Here is a 9898-nt window from a genome sequence, read left to right as displayed (position 1 = left end):
ACATTATGTTTTGAAGTTCTCAAAAAGGTAAAAATTGAAATAGAAGGCTAGTTAGTGAAACGAAATATCGAACGATAAAAAGCTTTCTATTTCGAAAACGCAATTCTATGTAATTTATCGCGTCAAATGATTCCCTCCTGTTCCCTCAACGACTGGTTATTTATCAGGGTTGCTTATTCGCGGGGGGAGAAGAAATTTTTGCGATTATTCCAGTAGTCAAAATCAGAAGATAATTTGTCAGGAATATGTTAAACCCCTGATTCTGTTTAAACCACTGTTTTCACGATAAATATGAATGCGATTGTATTTCGCAGATCCATACTGACCTAAAGGCTCGCTGATTTCCATATGTTATAAATGCGAACGATTCGATTCGAGCCTGCCATAAATTGCACGACATTTCGAACAGTAATTGTGGACACTAATTCTGCATTCGATTCGCAACAGATCGGAAACAAGAGACGAAATTTCTCACGAAATTTCGATTTTGTATCTTTCACGGGCTCGTATGATTCGCGGCAGCGTCAAAGCTCATCAAAAATGATCGATCGCGACGGGAAACATGATCAAATAACAGCTAATGATTTACAAACAGCAATCTGCAATTTATTCGATATTAAAAATCTTTTCCATACGCTAGTTCAGTCTCCAAATGCAATTTCTATCAATCCAGCGAAAATTAATGTACCAATAAATACGCGAAGCAAATCGATCGAACCTTCTAACAATATACAGCTACAGATTCTATTTAAATCTACGAATAAAATTACCTCCTGATCTGTTCTTTCTTCGAGAAAAAAGCGGGAAGATTATTTCGAAATGTAGAAATAATATAACATTTTTAAATTTTCTTTATTGACATAACTAAGGTTTCGAAACGATCACGCAAAGATTGCCAGACTAGAGTATGGATTAGTTTTATTTTTAGAATCGAAAAACCTAAAGGTTACCATCTCCTATTTTCAGAATCGGTAAAAATAAATGAAGTTTGCGTTTTCAAAGGATCGACGTGGGCACATCTCTTTAAAAGGTCCATCGTGTACGCAAATACTGGACGGGTCAACTTTAACCCCTTAACGCTCATATGATCAGTTTTCTGTATTGGACTTGTTTCTAAGCTTGTATCTAACGTATAATTTGAAGGAAAACATGTATCGTTATCCCTTAAACCGTTGAATTAAATAAATATCGTTTTTTAAAAACAGTCAAATTCAAGCATGAGCGTTAAGGGGTTAATCTCTGGAAAATCTGCAAAGGCATAGAAGATTTTAAACAGAAGACGGACACTGTACGGAAAGAGATTACGGGATTGACATGAATCCGAGGTAATTCGATTTAAAGAAGAATCGTCGTAGGTTCCGAGAGAAATCCGACGCGGACAGATAGATGAGAGTTCTGAATCCCGGGCCAAGAAAAAGGATAGCCGAAGCACGTGAAATCATCGTCCCTGAGGGACCTAACCCAGACCAATCGTCGCTACACCAGCCTCCAAGATAAACTCTTGGCACGTCTTCATTAGAGTTTTCTAGTCTATTTGCGGCCATGGGGGTAGGGAACTTCTCTTATTACTGGACCAGAAACAACATGCCGTCTCATCGGCAGCCTTCGATCCGCATAGTTCGCTTACGTTTGGTCCTCTCGTTTCGCCCGTGTTTGTCCTCGCGGGGCCACGAATTTTCTCCTTTCTCATCGAGTCGCGCGGGTTCTCTGTGTTTTCGAGATCGTGCTGGTACCGGAGTGCAACGAAACTCTCGCTTAATGGTACTTTAGTCGAAACCATTTGTGACGGAGACGCCAGGACGAGGGAAATGCTCGCGGAACGAGCCAATAAAAGCATTCGCTTTCTTTAAGTAATCGTCTTCGCGAGATGGCCGTTTTCTCTGGAAACGCTACGCGTCGTTCCCGGTTTCCGTCTCCTACCAATCTTCGTCCGCGATCGACGGATCTATTTGTTAAATAAAGTTTCCCAAACGTCCGCGAAACGAACATTTTTCGAGCGACCCCTCGACCAACAACGTCCCATTTCCTTAAACGCACCGTCAATTTGTTTCCATCGATGGATGACAATAAGCGTTTCAGTTTATCACGAGATAATTTAGTGCAATTTCATTTATATTCTAACCGGGAAGCTTTACACCCTTGCTTGAAGTACCACTCCAATCTAAATTGTATAGAAAATGTATGGGGATTTAAAGGAAGCGTTTAAATCTCGATTACTTGAATAAATATCTAGAACGATCAAACGTTTGATGCGAACAAGTTAATCATCGTGTGATGTTTTTTTAACTTACTATATTTAATATTGAATCAGAATGATTAAATAGATTTTTATTCGTCGATACATTGAATATAAAGAATCTTGCGAGAAAATAAAAATTTGTCGGCTATATATACTTGAATTTAATCAAATCAGACGAAAAGGGTAACTAGATTATACGGTTACACGTGGATTAATTTTATTCCTCCACCGTGAATTGCGATTCGAAATTGCGTTCAACGGAAGCTTGAACGTTAAAATGAAAGGCATGCATATTTCCGGTAAAAATAAAAATGTGTACTGCTTACGTTGTTCCCCACGTAATAAGAACCGATTTGCTCCATATTATACCCCATATTACCCCAGCAGCGAAGGTTCAGCTAATAACGAGGAACTTACCCTTCCACGTATTACTAGATTAACAACGTTAGACTACACGTGCGTGAAGCATTTTGTTACACAACTTTCAACCCCGCGTAGAAGAAACATTTAGAACGCGATTCCTCGTTGCCCTACATTACTCATCTTCCGATAAATATCGCCACTCGAAAGACTATCATTCTTCGCTCAGAACTTCGAAATTTTTATTACAACATATTATTACTCAAAGATTATTAATCAAAGATTTATTCATCACTTTTTATTTTTTACTGAGAATAAAGTTTGCCTAATTCTAGGCAATTAGGGGTCTACTGTAAAATGTGCTTTTTTAAACCACCTTTCTAAGCACATATTCGAATTTTTTTCTCGAAAGTGGGTAGGAATTCAGGGATATTTTTATTCACCAAAAATGATTATAATTGTCCTCTGCAACTAAAAATAATTTTTGTAGAACGATTTGAAATTTTTTAATTTTGGCGAAAAATTTCACACCTTCTAGAATTTTTTTCTCGAAACTGCGTAAGATTTCGAGCATATATTTATTCACCAAAAATGATTGTAATTGACCCCTGCAGCTAAAAATAATTTTTTTAGAACGATTTGAAATTTTATAATTTTGTGGAAAAATTTCACACCTTCTAAAATTTTTTTCTCGAAAGTGGGTAGGATTTCGAGGGTATGTCTATTCACTAAAAATGATTGTAATTGACCCCTGCAGCTAAAAATAATTTTTTTACAACGATTTGAAATTTTTTAATTTCGGCGAAAAATTTAGGCACCTACCCCCTGTCGATTTTTCTTAAAAATTCGTTTTTGTTTTATAATAAGTTTGTTTGACGCTGTACGGAAAAGTTGTTTAGTACTTTTTTGTAGGTATCCATGAGCTCTACTTCCACACTAAATTTCAATGAGATCCATTTACTATTGCAGGAGTTATGGACATTTAAAAATTGGATCACTTGTATGGGGTTTTTCTCATTTTACGAGGTTAAGGAACAACTATTTCAATATTTTTAGAATTTCTACATATTCTCCACTAAAATACGCGTTGTTTGCTTTTTTGAAAATTAAAATCCTTCAATCCGTTCAAAAGTTATGATGTTTTAAAGATTCGCATGAAAATTCAGGGAAACATATCAACGGTATGGTCAGACATAACATTTTCGGTAAGGAATTTTTTTCTCGAAACTGCGTAGGATTTCGAGGGTATGTCTATTCACCAAAAATGATTGTAATTGACCCCTGCAACCAAAAATAATTTTTTTAGAACGATTTGAAATTTTTCAATTTCGGTCGTTATGGCAGTGGGTTTGGAGTCACGAAAGTCCATAAGTGGCGTGGAATTTTTTAACGATTTACAGTAGAAGGCCCCCTCAACGTACCAAAAAGAAGAAACAAAGTTGAACTCGTCCAAACTCGCAACTAACCCCAAAAAAAAGAGAATCGTACGAAAATTAAAAGAGGCCAAAAATCGTGACTGAAAGCTTCGTTGGACGGAACCGTCCCCGATATTATTATCAACTTCCACCCTTCCCAATTAAAGCGACAATCCCTTAACGACTTCTAACCGGAAAGAACAGCCACGGTTGACTCGCGAACGACCGAGAATCGCGTACTTTAAAATAGTGTGAAAGAGGTGCCCGCGGACACGGGAGAAAACGAACAAGAAAAATACTTCTTCCACGGGAAATTTTAATATCCTGGTTTGTGCTTTATCTGCCTATCATACGATCTAGAGGCACGAGATAGAGGGAAAGGGAAAGAGAAAGAGGTACAGCGGAACGAGCAACGGGGAGGGAAAGAATCGTGGCCCTCATGACACTCTCGAGAGGTTCTTCTTCGTTCGTGACTCCAGTAGACATCGGGGGATCACTTCTTTCTCTTCCCACGGTCCCCTACCGAGTCTCGGTCCTTCGTATCGGCTAATTTAATTCTTAAACCGGGAATAAGGGTGGCCGACTATGACGAAAAAGAAGGGACGCGTCTCTATGCAGAACGCGGAAAGGACCCGTGATACCGTCGTCGTTTATGGCACGGTATATATCCTAGATGATAATTGGTGAGCATTGCTCCAGCCGAGTGGTGATTTCGAGGCCCGTTATTTTCGAGACGACTGTTTCGCGCCGTGGGATCCGCGTTACGATTTGCTTCGTTCTTCCGAGAGCCGCTGCGAAACGTCGCGGGTTATTGGAATATAAATCTTGATCTTGATTATCGTTCGAGTAAAATTTTATCGTGCCGTGCCTTATGCATACGCGAGTCCTTCTTACAATACGTTCGTTACACAGGATGATTCTGGAAACTGGAACAACCTCCAGGTCTTTAAATTAAACTATGCGTTTACTCTCGCGTAAATCAACAAACTATATCGAAGCTTGCATAAATCGCTCTAGAAAAACATTTAAGATTTACAAACCTCGTAAAGCTTCACAATGCTACGTTATTTTTCTACGTAGTTTTTGCTAGAAAAAAATTAACCACATAACGAAGGGTTGCCTCGTAATTGCACCTAAGGATCTTTCGTTTGTGTCATTTGCTTGTAACGAGTAATCTCGGAAGGAGGGCCTTGCACAAGAGTGAACATAACCGCGGATCGAGTAAACGCGTTAGACTGCGAAAATGGATTATTTACCCGCCTTTTAAGCTGCCCCTTGAGAAAACCGGCATAACTAAGGCAAACCCCACTAACATTTTCTAACGACATTGTGGATACCGGTCGAGACTGGCATCGTCTTCCAAAACAACGTTAGAACATAGAAATTAGAGACGACAAGATCCTTAAACAGAACTCTTAAAAATGTACTTTATTTCAACCCCTCAACAACGATAACTGGACGATATAAACTCAACGACAACTTCAGAAAAACATTTCATTTTAAATTATTATTATTTAAATCACTAAAACCCAGTAACACTTGTGCAAATATTAAAATGATTTATCTGACATTTTCTTTTCACTGGAGATAATATTTTTAAATTTGTTTGCATAAGAATTGTTACAACTCTTCGATTCTAAAGATTTCTAAAGAAATACCGATATTTAATGCAGTGAGTTGAAAGACTATTTTAGTAAAAACAAAATACTAGAAGTATTCTTCTTATTTCAGGAACCCCTAAAAAATTTGTTGTATAATGTAGTTTTATTTCCCGTGGTTCTATTTTTCTTTCCATTACAAGCAGGTTTTAAACAGCAGATGTTTCACGTAAAATACACGACTCTATGTGCAAGCATTAAAAGTAAAAAAACAAACGTGCAATTAACAACAAGAAGGTTTCGCTTTACACTTTCAATGGCAACCTGTTACGGAAAAACAATTTTCCTTTGAAAAGGCGAACGGTCAGAGAACAATTCATAAAGGATATTACTTTGAAGCATGCAAAGGAAATAGTTCGCCGTTTAGCAATCCGTTCCGATCGATCGTCGAACGTTACTGAACACGACGAATGTAAACTCTGAAAACATCGAAACGCAAAAACAGAAAGTGCTTGACGTCTTTGTTGAAATTTCGCATTTCCCGGAACCATTCACCGAATGTTTTACACCTAAAGCTGTCATCCGTTTGAATAGCCGTGCATCCTTTGAAGTTTCATAAACAACAAACGATTAAACGACCAAACGCAATCGTCTTTGATGTTTCTTTGTTTCGAATTCATGGAACAAAAACACCTTGGTTGCGCTGCAATCTTCGATACGTTATCTTTGCGTATGTCCTAGACAATAGAACGTCAATTATCTCAAATTTATATTAATTTCGTTAAAATCCGTCCAAATAAAATGTTGCAATCTGTTTCCTTAGAAGTCAACGAAGGTATCGACTTTCACTTTCTCTTTTCTTTTAGATTAAGAAGGTATTGCTGTCTAGACTGTCAATTTCACGGCCCTTTTTGTAATTTTTTTTTTTTAATGATAGATAGGCTGTTTTGTACTGAGACTTTGTAGATACATTTATTCGTCTTATAAGCATGTACAATATTTCTTTCATGGAAAAATATTAAAAATCGTGGGAATAATAACTTCTTATTTAATAGCTCTTTTGGAAAAGGTGCTCCAATGGCTTCCAGGATTCCAGATAATTTGAAACAGAGGGGGTTAAAGTATCTTTATAAGGAAGGTTGTAGTTATAGCAGGAACTAGGGAGAATCCCTATTAAATCTCTAGTTCCAGCTATAAAGGCGCGTCTGCTGAATATTCTCTGCAAATTTGAAGTAAATCGGTTTGCTAGATCTTGAAATATCATGTAAGCCAGTTTAAACGCGTTTTTTTTAAACAAGAAGCTATAACTCTCGCAATTTTCAATATTTTTTGATGAAAAAAATACTATACATACCTATAAGACGAATAAATATATCTGCAAAATGTCACTACAAAACAACCTACCTGTCGTTAAAAAAAAAATCACAAAAGAAGGCCGAAGAAATGACAGCCTAGACAGCAATACTCCCTTAAATGGGTCATGGGAGCTAATCTTTTCATGTACAATCAATTTTTCTGAGTTATCTCCTCTGGACCATTTAATTAACCCCAATCTACACATTTTTACATTCACGAGTGCCATTCCTTGGTTCGAACTTGAACAAAATTAAATAGTATGCGTTTAAAAATTTGGAATTAAATCAAGGGTTTAAAAAACAAAAAATAACAGCTTATAATGATTAATTTGTACCATATAGTAGAGTATAGATATAGAATACGATCCATAGATGAGTTAAACAAAGTATAATATATATACCACGGGTGCAATAGTATAATATATATATCGAACGCGCGTGATCCTTCACAATGAAGATGTTTGATGACAGATACGCGTTCCTTTCGTCCGACAAAAGACAAAAGAATGAACTTCTGGTGGCAATTTCGCGAATAGACGATTCCCTGGGTATCAGTCACGGTGCAAGAGGAGAACGAAGAAGGATCGACGACGATGACAAGGAACAGGAGGACATCAATGGCAAGGGCATCAACGACAAGGCCGACGTCTCCTCGCGGAACAACAACGGGTCGAGGTACAGCGATGCTAACAAAGGCGACATAAGTTACGTAAAGTGGTCCTATACGCCCTCGCACGACTGGCTATTTTTTACTGACTAGCGTACACACTGGAAGGCGTCCACGTAACCGACGAAAGGCGCACACCGTCGCGACGCTACGCGTCGACACAAAGCCGCGTCCTGTCGTCTATACCCAACACAGTCGACGCCACAGGTGAAGCACACTGACGATACAACCGTGAAGGAGCAGCGTAATCCGTGGCTATATGTACGTTCGTATATACAGGGTGTAACGCCGGTAACGAATGTTATTGATGTCCGGCACGATAGTACAGGATGGCACGCCCTTATTGTCATTTTATACGATACCTGCTCCCATTTTCGGTCACAAATATCGGATAACGGCGCGGCTATGTCGTACAGGACGTCCCTTTTTTTTCGGTCCGTCGTGCACGACGACGGCTATTGGCTTTATACAGCAAATTGGACAACGACGGATCGTTTTCACGTAAGAAAATCTGCTATCGGCAACGGATTTTCCTTTTTCCCTGCCGCTTCTCGATTTCTTATTTTCGCTTTTCACGTTTGGCCGACTGCGGCGAATTATTCCACGCGCGTGGGACCTTATTTTATTTTAATTGAACGCCTAACCGTGCGTTTCGATCTTGCACGAGTCTTCCATCCATGGAAAGTATGATTTACAATCGATAGAAACGCATAGGTGCATAGGTGCAGAGAGAAAAATCATTATTAACGAGTTAAACAACGGGTCTTGCATATATAAAAATATAAAAATTAATTTATTCTAGCTACAAGCAGTTTGTACCACACCTGGAGTTTATTTTCCAATAGGCAAACGCGTGTCATTGCAACGATATCCCATAATTCACGCGCTTTTATCGAAAAGGATGAAATTTTCGATCTGAATATTTTTGCAGGCAGCAATGCCTATTAATTTCCCAAATAAAATTGTATTCAAATAATAAAGTGCTTTGTATGGCTCGAGGCTTTATTTAATTAAACTTTGTTAATTAAATATTTGAACGAAGCATAATATTCTAGTACAATGACACGAAATTGCGGAACTTTTGTGGAAGCCGACGGGTTGAAAAATATTTCATTATAAAAATTCCAACAAAATTGGAGTTTATAAAAACTGGTGTATTCGCAATATTAACGCGGAGAAACAAAATTAAATTTCACATTTAGTAATATCTTGCTAACCTTTATGTGCTAAATTCTTCTGTATTATGTATACTCTCACCCTTCTATAATTACTACATTTATCTTTATTCTATATTTTATGATGGAAATATCTTATAACACGAAAATTATATTAACACAGGGTTTAAATTCGTTTCATCCCTCAAATATCAACAAGAAATATGAAATAACTTTCCGTTTATAGAAAATTCATAATTTGTTTTTTTCTCAACGTTGTATTAATTTTCGTGCATAAATACGAGATTCCCGCGATTTTATTGTCGTTTTCAAACATCAACGGGTACGGAGGAGAAAGTATACTTCGAAAGAAAACTTATAGCTTCGGTTTCACAACGTTAAGATTATTCTTTGTACGCGAATCCTCCCGGTAGCATTTTTCCCCGGCGAACATTTTCAAGCCAGTGCTTCGTTTTCAAATGTACCTTTAAAAGCTGGAGAAATTTCAATTTCAGTTATCCGACGCTTTATATTGGAATGTGTAGCGCTTCTCTGTACGTTATATTTTTCCAATGAACGCCAACGGCACAGAGAAAGAGAAAGGTTTTTGCAGAAATACCGAGACACGGGAGGAAAATTGGTTACACCAACAGAAAATTCGGCGACATTTGATGCCGCGGTTAAAGCGAATTCCCAGTGTCTCCCTTGGGTGTTGGGTTCCGGCGGAAGTCCCTCTCGGCTTGTGAAATGAGAAAGCCACCCAGCCCCCTGCAGCGATGCAGTCGATATCCGCCATCCATCAGCCTCGAGACACCAAAAACAACGACTATTGGGTTTCGCGCTACCGCACATAACAACCAATCACCCGCAAAACAATCGGTTGTATACGTACATCCTACAATTGATCGATACGCGAACAATAAAGTAATTAATAAAAATCCACTCTGCCCGGCGTGGGAGTGCACGAAACGCGAACCCTCCGCCGCGCCGTCGCGATCGGAAATCACTCATTAGTAATTGGAATATATCTGTTTAGACGAATAATTTTCCACGAAATAACCGTTCCAAGGCATACGTCGATCAATCGATTACGCGAACGTTACGTAACTT

Source organism: Colletes latitarsis, chromosome 5 (genome assembly GCF_051014445.1).
Source record: "Colletes latitarsis isolate SP2378_abdomen chromosome 5, iyColLati1, whole genome shotgun sequence".
NCBI classification, from domain to species: Eukaryota; Metazoa; Arthropoda; class Insecta; order Hymenoptera; family Colletidae; genus Colletes; species Colletes latitarsis.
This window is presented reverse-complemented; position numbering follows the sequence as displayed.